Here is an 8,502-nt window from a genome sequence, read left to right on the forward strand (position 1 = left end):
AAGTGGCTTTAGCTTCTCAGTGCTGTACTTTAACCCACTGTGCCACCAGGGAGAGCCCTTCTTTTCTTTTTTAACGGCACACACTAGCTGGTCAAGACCCAGCTCAGGCCCAAATCCAACACAAGCCCAGGGGAGGTTCCCTGGGTTCCCTTGGGAATAGTGACCCAAGGGAGTGTCTCACTCACCTGAAACTTAGGGAGTCACAGACCAGAAATGATGAGGAACTGAAAGTCTAGGGAGCTACTAGAAGGGAGAGCATATAAGTCAGTACCTAAACTAAGGGTGTCCCCCAAATCTAGTCCCTAAAAATAAGGGTGTCCCTCAAATACACATCTGAGGTGACAGGACCCAGGAAAGGTAGCAGAGACAAGCTGGGGGATAAGAGCCAGGCAAGGCTGTAATTCATGTGGTAAGGACACGATTCCTCCCAGCGCTGATAAAGGCAACTGCACAGGTGTGGCCATGCCGGGTATGTGGCCTACATCTCATGCACAGCCCCTCCCAGGCCGCAATGCCCTTCTCAGCACAGGAAGGGTTAACAAGCCCACCGCCAGAACTGGGCCAAGAACAGGAGACTGTCCAAGGCAGCCCAGGTTTCTCCTTCCTGCTCCCTGTGCTCAGCAATGGAGACACCCCTTGCTAACTGGCTGCTTAGAAGTAGTAGCTGGAGGCATTTTGATGTTGAAACAGCCCAAGATGAGAAAGAGACCTTTTGAATCCAAGCGAAGGCAAGACACGTGATTTAAAAAGGAATGTTCTCTTCAGTAGCTATGTTGAAAGTTATGTTTTAGACAAATGTAGAAAAGCTAAAGGTTACTGAGAAAGGAACCCAATTGCAACTTAGACTTAGTTTAAAGATTATTCAGGAGGGACAATTGATGTAATACCAAAAGTATAAATAACTTTTTTTGGGGGAGACAGGTGACCCACATGGTGTGGCGGACCTCTCCTGTCCTGCCCACTGCTCCCCTCAGTACTGTACCTTGTCGATCTGCCTGTTCTGCTCCTACTCTGTCTCTGGTGAATCCTCTCACCATCCCTGCACCTCTCACCTTAGCCCAGATCTGCATGCATAAATAAATAAATCTTAAAAAAAAAAGAGAATTAACAACAGATGCTAAAAATAGATGGAAAGTCTGATGGGGAATCAGATGTTTATAAATTATCCCTTCACAGATGATGTTTTATAGGAAGTAGAAAAACCCAAAGGACAGCACCTTAACCCAAGGGACAAAATGACTTCACCATTGGGTTGGAACAACAAATCAACTAGGGGAACTAGTCTTCTACTTGGGGGATACTTACATTTGCACAAGGTCACACTGTTAGAGTGCAGTAATAGGAGATGCAAATTCACATCTGTCTGACTTCTCCCATGTCCTGGCTCTGAGAGGTGTTGCTGGCCCATAACCAATGCTGGTCCATGAATCGGCAGAGAGGAGGGAGTTGAGTAAGACTGTGTATGGGATAAAAAGATATTAGATCAAGTCACTAAAAGACCTGGGAAAGGACCAGCCACCTGTTGTAAAAGGGCACCCTGGCATGGCTCACAGCTCGTGGAGATGCCCTCTTTCATGACATTCATAGCTTCTAATTTATGAGCTTCTAATTTTGAAGGGGAGGCAATAAAAACATCCTGAGAATTCCTTGCCTCACACGATGTGCTGAATTGTAAGCAAGGATTTACGGGTAGGCACACAAGTAACAAGCTAGGTGCAGCGAAAAGGCTGGATAGTTAGTTATATGGTCAATTGCTCATTCATATTTACACCGCAGTATTACACCATGATTTTCACCCTGCAAAACAAATCCGCTTGGATAAATCAATATTATTTCCCAATATAGTTCCTAATCTCCGAGGAGGGAAAGAGGTACCGAGAGTCAGGCAAATGAGGCAAATCTAATACTCCTCTCACAATAATTGGACAGAATCATACCCAAGGATCGCCCTTACAGAGAAAGTCTGGTTAATAAATACTTGAGACAACAATCAGGATACTGTGGAAGATTTCAGAGGGTCCCCAGAGAGGTATGTTAATATCCTTAATAGAATGTGATTTTTATATACAGAGAAATTTTTTTTTTGACCAGAAATGTTTACATTTTTAGTTGCAAATTAAGTCATTCCTTGCACTTGGGATAAATTCAGCAGAAGTGCTTAGAGAAAATAAATGTTCTCTATGTGGGCAGAGCCAATGACTGCAATTTATTCAAAGGCTTGGCACCTGTGGATATTTTTTTTTTTTAACTACAGAGACACCTCATTTATTTCAGGTGGGCACAGAAAAAGGTATTCCACATAACTGTGTTAGATAATTGAAGACTCAATTAAAAAAAACAATCTGAATATAAATCTTCCTGCTATGTTGTCTGTTTCTCCTACATTCTTCAGTGAAGTTTGCCAGTCATGGTTCAACTTTCTCCCCTTTCTTATTTTCTTTCTCTTCCCACCTCCTCCCTCTGGCCCCTCCCCCTCCCTTTCCTCCTCCCCTCTCCCCCTTCTTCTCCTCCCTCTGGTCTCCTCCCCAGTCTCCCCTTCCTCCCCCCACTTCTCTCCTGTCTTCTCTTCTCCTCCTCCCTTCTTCCCCTCCTTCTCTTTTCCTTTTTGCTTACCTGATGAACCTGAATTAAAAATTTGTAGCTAACACACCACCTAAACGAAGGACAGTTAGTCTGGAGGTTAGTCACAGGGCAGCTGAGAGTGACCATGGCCCGTACTCGGCTGGCAGGTACCTAGTGAAAGCAGCTAACTTCCCCCAAGTTGGATGACATGGCAGAGCACCTCCGTTTGCCTTCTATGTTCTTCCCTCCCGATCTAATGCTGCCTTCTTGGCAAATGTGTTTAATCATCAGCTCTTTTATTTCATGTTCTATTTTTGTTCATGCCTGTAATACTTTCCTCTCTCCTCCCAGATTATTCCAACTCTGCTCCTTATCCATGTCTTTGCCAGATCGCACATCTCCCATGAAACAACCCTTAGAGACCTCCGTGTGTAGCCACTGATAGCACTTAGCACAGTTGCTATGCAGTGGAAATCAACCACCTATTATCTCTCTTTCATCTCCCTGTCCAGCTTGAGCTCTAATACAAATCTCTTGATAGTTACCTATGCCTGCAGAGCTTCTTCATGAATGCTGTCCTCCAAGGAATAATCTAGAATTTAATCTCTCTCTCTCTGCTGACCTGCCACAGGCACATTCAAGTCTTTCAAAAATATATCTTTAATCCAGCCATTCACTCCGTCTCCCCTGTAATCCAAGCCGTTGAAGCCTTCTATGGCCCAGTCTCCTTGCCGATCTGATCTTCCTGCCTCTCCATCTGTTCTCTGGCAGCCTGAGTAATCTCCTTAATGCATACAGTGGAACAGATTGATTTGGGTCCTACTTCCCCTCCAGCTTCCCTTGGTTCCTCTCCCTTCTCTTGCTCAATTTGCTTTGGCCATACTCATTTCTTTCAAGATTCCCTACAGGCAGCTCTGTCTATCCTCTGGGGTCTTGCATGCATTGCTTGCTCTTCCCAGAACTGTCTCCCTCCTGTCTCTGTTCCCTACACCAGGCTGGTCTCCAGAGTAAATAGCTCCTCTCAGCGACACCTTGCCCATGCTTTATCCAAAACATCCCTCCACTCGCAAGTTTTGCTTAGCCCCTTGTTTGTTTTCTTATGATCACTTACCAGAAAAATCCCACTGTGGTTGATCTCTCTGTGCCTGCATCCGCTGTGTATGTTAATATAGACCGTGTGTTCCCATCTCTCCTATTGGCGATACACTCTGGGGAGACAGAGCACCGCTAACCCCACATTGAACCATGTCCTGTGTGCCCAAGTCAGTGCCTAGTTTGCGCAGGTGCTCAACCAACCCTGGATAAGCACCCCCATGAGGTCAGAAATTGTGCCTTTAAAAACTGCCTTGACCTCTCACCCCCGCCCCAAAACTCTGGAGGGATTCTGTAGATGTTACTTTCTTGGATTTGTGGCAAAGTGATTAAATGGCACAATTTGAATTCATCTTTTCATAACTTTTGTCTAATTCCCCGAAAATTCAAGTAGTTTTGCTTCAAAAAGCTCTGAGATCTCCGAGAGCCTTTAAATTGCCTTGTAAAAGAACCTACTTTATTTCCTAATTTTCATTCTGACTTTTGTTATCATGGCCAAGCACTGCTGAGAGCTCCCTCCCGGCCTATCTCTGTACACAGAGAAGTCTCCTCAAACATTTATACCTCCTGGAAGGAAGAATGAAACTTCAGAGAAATACATAGGCCTGGTACTTACTTTCTGAAACAGGTAACCAAGGACAAAGAAGACGTGGGGTTAGAGAATGTTAGTGCTGAATGCTCTCAGTCAAAACCTTCATCTGGCAGAGGAAGGAAACAGGACCAGAGTGGGTGTGCCGTGCAGGCTTCTGTCCTGGCTCCCTGCTCTGATCTTCTGCCTTCACCAGCTCTTGCATCTACTCACCGGAAGCAAGCGGGATCCGCTCCGTCTGTCCTTCCGTTCCCTGCCCCGCCTAGCCCGCTAGCACTCGGTTACTTCAGTTCCAGCACACCTTTGCTGTCTTTGGCCTTTGCTTCTTGTTTCTGGTTCTCTGCTCATCTCATCTCTGTCTTGGCAACAGTCAGCATTTCTGGTTTTCAGCATCAGCGTCCCTACGGATAAATATATGCTCAAGTTTTTTGGTTTTCTTATCTCTAGGAACTGAAGGGGCCCTTCGCAAGATGCCCAGCAGGTGAGAGAACTGCCTGCTCCCCAGGCGTGATAGCTAAGAAGCAGTTATCGCTCAGCTCTCCAGTCTCCACTCTGAAGCCTGTGATGCCAGCGAGAGGATGAAGCCATACCCATTCCACAAGCTGACTCCCCTTGAGCTCTACCCATACAGAGCACTAGAGGTAGAAGGTGACTCCTCCTTCCTCTCTCTGAGTATGATAACTCCTGGAGTATGTTCAGCCTGCACCACCAGTACCTTCTTGGGACAACAGCTGAATTCATTTTGCAGCTTTCCCAACAGTGTGCAACTATTGTCACCTCACATCGTTCTTTCCCCGCTCCCCAAACAAAGGTACCAGCACTAGGTGAACAATGCCCTTCCCTGGGGTCTAAGATTCAACACCAGAGGTCCCTCCCTCAAGATTCTAAGTGTGAATAGTTCCAGCCTCTGCCTTTCCCTACCGGCCCAAGGTGGTGACAGTATTTGTTTATTTGCATCCCCAACACTGATTTAATCATCACTTCGTTATTTTGGTTGCCTGGTTAATTCCTCATATTCAGTTCTCTGTTCAAATAAATGATTGATGTGGCTCTTCCTCCTGAATGGACTCTGATGAAATAAATGTTCAGTGTTTTAAATTTCTCTGTCCATCTGTCCATCCATCCATCCATCTATTCATTTGCCTAGCTACTTACTTACCTACATTTTAAAAAAGATTTATTTACTTATGCATACAAAACTGGGGTACAGGCCAGAGGTGCAGGGACAGTGAAAGGAGTCAGAATGGGGAGCAGAACAGGCAGACTGATGAAGTACACTGCTGAGGGGAGCAGCAAACAAGACAGAAGAGGTCTGATACACCATGTGGAACCCCTCTGGGACTGGGGATCGAACATGCACTGAAGCAGCTGCTTGCAGTGCTGCATCCTAACCCGTTGTGCCATCAGGGAGGGCCACCTACATTTTCTAGATCCTTTTATGTTTTGATTGCTCTAACATAACAAATTTAAAATAATACTTATCAAAGACAATGTGTTGCTTTAGGCTGACAATTATTTGCAAGTAAAACATCATAAAGAGCCTCAAAATTGCCAAAAGGAACATTTCTGTGAATATGAAAGCCTACCTTTCATACAGTTTTTGAGAATATGCAATACAGAATTAACATAAGGAAGGAAATTCCAGCTACAAATATGACACCCACAAACTAGAACACCACAGCAGCGGGGCATGAACCAGGCTAAGTTCAGCTCTTTGGGACAGAGCTAGCAGGAGGGAACTCTTGCTGCATGGAGTGTGTTCTGCATAGAGACAAAGAGCTTCAAAGAGGAGGGGAGGAGGGACACCGATGTCGATGGCGGGCGAGGGGAGCAATCCCTGGCATCTTGGGGCAGTTGACAAGTCATATTTGTTTTCCAGATCAGGGCATGTCTGACGATATAGTTCACAAAGTTCTCATGGAAGAAGCTGGCTGCACACAGGGAAAACAACCAGCATTACTCAGCTGTGTGAGTAAGTGCTGAGTCATACAGCATGGACACGAGCAGTGATTCCTATGACAGAAGCGCTCATTAGCAATGTTATAGCTGGCAGGACCCAGGAATCTGAAGGGCTCTGGGAAGGGAGGAGATGGCCAACATAAGGGAAGAGAGAAGGTTATGAAAGCAAGCCAAGGAAAACTCACCCTACAAATCTGAAATCAACTGATAAGTGTTTACTGAGTTTGTACTATTTTCTCAGCACTGTGTGATAGGCTGTGGGTGGTGAAGAAGCCTTCAAAGAACTTGTGTCCAGAGGACCTCGTCAGGGCTGGGTTATAAGAGATGAGTCAGGAGTCACCCCTGGCAGCCAGGCATGTCCTTCCCCAAATTCTAGTATGTCCAATTGGCACAATTTTGAGACCTACATCTACAGTCTAGAGGTTACGGTTTGCCCTCTATTTTAAAGGGGAGCAAGATTTAATTGAAGAGAAGACAGAATTTAAAAACACAGCCTGTGCGGCGAGAAAATAACAAAAATAATGAACAACCATATACCAGAGACATTTTGTGGGGGTGGAGTGGGGAATGGGATCCAAAACGTGGAGGGGGGGAGAGAAATGCACGGGATTATGGTGATGGCACATGGGTGATTTGGTGATGGGAAACCTGCGGGGATTACAATCGAGATGGAAAAAAAATGTACAAAATGATGTAATGTAAAAATAAACTTTTGTAATAATAAAAAAAAAAACAACAAAAAAACACAGCCTGTGCTTCTTTGAATGTTGATGGTGGCACAGCTCAAGTTGGTAGAATCAGGACTTGACCAAAAGTCAAAAAGTCTGAGTTTTAAATTCCAGTTTTTACCCATCTAGCCTGTTTTGTAACCATGGAGCAGTATCTTTGTCTTTCTTTGGCCATCATGTTCTATTGGGAACATCTCATCTAGAGTTTCCCAGTGTCCTGGACAAGTATGAATATTGTACAGTGCCTGTACAAGTATGAATATTACTATATCCATTTCTTTGTTTCTTTGTTACAGTATATTGCCAACATTTTTTTTTTTTACTCTAATTAGGTTTGAATAGCTCTGGTTTTGTCTTATAAAGATAATAAAGAATGAGAGAAAACACATATGAATGGAAAAGGTCAAGAGATAAAAATGGAGATGAGAAGTAGAAGAAAGAAAAGGACATTTATTGCATACAGATAAATGGTTGTCCTTTTCTAGGAAAAATTGCTTTGTGTGACATCTACTGAACATGATTGATATCCTAAAACAATATAGTGAAGGATGTGGATGGCTGGATGACAGAAAAGGGAAGACAGTTTCATCTGGGATAATGCAAGGAGGTGGAAGGAAGAAACCCCAGCTCCCACAGCCTGCTTTGCTGCCGACCATCCTTGCCTTGTGTTAATCCCAACAGGACCTATGTTACAGTAACAAAGAAACCCAGCACTGCAATGATTTAAGTAAGATAGCACTTAAATTTTCTCTCACATACTTAGAGACAGGTGGTTAGTGGAGGAGGGCAAGGGGCTCTGGTTACCAGGTTGTACAGACTATTCAGCACTTTCTCTTTTGTGCTTTATAATCCCCTAAAAGGTTGTACTCACCTGCAGGACCAAACGTGGGTCATCACGTTCCAGTCCCTGGAAGGAGATCAAATCTGTGAAGAACTGCACTTTTCTTTTATGGAGGTGATGTAGCACTTCTGCCCATATTGCATGGGGGAGAATTCCGTAACTTAGCTGGGAAGGGTGATCTGTGGTTGCGAAGAGCCAAGCTGTAACTGAAAGAAAAGGCGGGTGGATTTGGGGACACCAATGGACCTCTGTTCCAGCCCAGTTCTGCTTGTCCATAGTCAGCATCTGTGACAGCCAATGTGGTCAGAAGTGACCCAAGGCAGACCTTTATGTATAATACAGAACCAAAGAATCTAGTGATGGTGAAAAACACCCTTATGAAGTCATAAGCATATATATCAACTGTAAAATTTAAAAATCACTTGTTTCTTGCCTCATAGGTCCAAGGCATTGGTTGAGAGCCTTCTATAAGCATTTTGCTTCCTTCTCATTAAAAACATCCCTATTGTCATGATGGGGCATGCGCCTGCTTGGAGCTGGTTGCATATAGTGGGTGCCACTGTCCTGCTGCCATCCAGCTGCACCACCCACACCAGCTTATGGGTCCCAGCACCCCCCACGGCATGCCATGATAGTGGAGGGGGGCTCCACCTCCTCCCCACCTACCCAAAGGGTTCACAGGTGGCAACATGCTGGGTCATTTCAGACAGCAACTAATTCCACTTTGTTAT

The 8,502-nt window shown here is 44.8% G+C and overlaps 1 long non-coding RNA gene across 1 annotated transcript in view; it reads left to right on the forward strand.

Moving 5' to 3' along the window:
* LOC105854023 overlaps positions 1 to 5,328 on the forward strand; it is a 126,443-nt gene extending 121,115 nt beyond the window's left edge. Inside the window, exon 5 of the long non-coding RNA XR_001145751.1 lies at positions 4,691 to 5,328. This is a non-coding gene — a long non-coding RNA (uncharacterized LOC105854023). The remainder of the gene's footprint in view (positions 1 to 4,690) is intronic.
* Positions 5,329 to 8,502: the final 3,174 nt, after the last annotated feature.

Source organism: Condylura cristata, unplaced genomic scaffold (assembly GCF_000260355.1).
Source record: "Condylura cristata isolate star-nosed mole 26May11 unplaced genomic scaffold, ConCri1.0 scaffold00024, whole genome shotgun sequence".
In the NCBI taxonomy this organism is placed as follows: domain Eukaryota; kingdom Metazoa; phylum Chordata; class Mammalia; order Eulipotyphla; family Talpidae; genus Condylura; species Condylura cristata.